The sequence below is a fragment of the Limulus polyphemus genome, unplaced genomic scaffold, assembly GCF_000517525.1.
Source record: "Limulus polyphemus unplaced genomic scaffold, Limulus_polyphemus-2.1.2 Scaffold5651, whole genome shotgun sequence".
NCBI lineage: Eukaryota > Metazoa > Arthropoda > Merostomata > Xiphosura > Limulidae > Limulus > Limulus polyphemus.
This window is the reverse complement of record NW_013671261.1, coordinates 12,005-13,401: the sequence shown is the minus strand read 5'-3', so window position 1 is coordinate 13,401 and position 1,397 is coordinate 12,005. Positions and strand designations below refer to the sequence as shown.

The window sequence follows — 1,397 nt, the reverse complement described above, 5'->3', positions numbered from 1 at the left end:
GTTACAACTAGTAATAATACAACCAATAATAACACGACACTGTTTAACTACAAACAGTACAACCAATAATAACACCACACTGTTTAACTACAAACAGCACAACCAATAATAACATCACACTGTTCAACTAGTAATAATACAACCAATAATAACACCACACTGTTTAATTACAAACAGTACAACCAATAATAACTTCGCATTGTTTAACTACAAACAGTACAACCAATAATAACACCACACTGTTCAACTAGTAACAATACAACCAATAATAACACCACACTGTTTAATTACAAACAGTACAACCAATAATAACACGACACTGTTTAACTACAAACAGCACAACCAATAATAACACGACACTGTTTAACTACAAACAGCACAACCAATAATAACATCACATTGTTCAACTAGTAATAATACAACCAATAATAACACCACACTGTTCAACTACAAACAGTACAACCAATAATAACACCACACTGTTCAACTACAAACAGTACAACCAATAATAACACCACACTGTTTAACTACAAACAGTACAACCAATAATAACACCACACTGTTTAACTACAAACAGTACAACCAATAATAACACCACACTGTTCAACTACAAACAGTACAACCAATAATAACATCACACTGTTCAACTAGTAACAATACAACCAATAAAAAACACCACACTGTTTAACTACAAACAGTACAACCAATAATAACACCACACTGTTTAACTACAAACAGTACAACCAATAATAACACCACACTGTTTAACTACAAACAGCACAAGCAAAAATAACACCACACTGTTCAACTAGTAATAATACAACCAATAATAACACCACACTGTTCAACTACAAACAGTACAACCAATAATAACATCACACTGTTCAACTAGTAACAATACAACCAATAAAAACACCACACTGTTTAATTACAAACAGTACAACCAATAATAACTTCGCATTGTTCAACTAGTAATAATACAACCAATAAAAACACCACACTGTTTAATTACAAACAGTACAACCAATAATAACACCACACTGTTTAACTACAAACAGTACAACCAATAATAACACCGCACTGTTTAACTACAAACAGTACAACCAATAATAACATCGCATTGTTTAACTACAAACAGTACAACCAATAAAAACACCACACTGTTCAACTACAAACAGTACAACCAATAATAACACCACACTGTTTAACTACAAACAGCACAAGCAAAAATAACACCACACTGTTTAACTACAAACAGCACAACCAATAATAACATCACACTGTTTAATTACAAACAGTACAACCAATAATAACACGACACTGTTTAACTACAAACAGTACAACCAATAATAACACCACACTGTTTAATTACAAACAGTACAACCAATAATAACACG

At 31.9% G+C, this 1,397-nt stretch overlaps 1 protein-coding gene across 1 annotated transcript in view; it reads right to left on the bottom strand.

Annotated features, from left to right (window-relative positions):
• The window catches only part of LOC111089239, a 12,772-nt gene that overhangs the window by 2,701 nt on the left and 8,674 nt on the right, over positions 1–1,397 (bottom strand). The window lies entirely within an intron of this gene.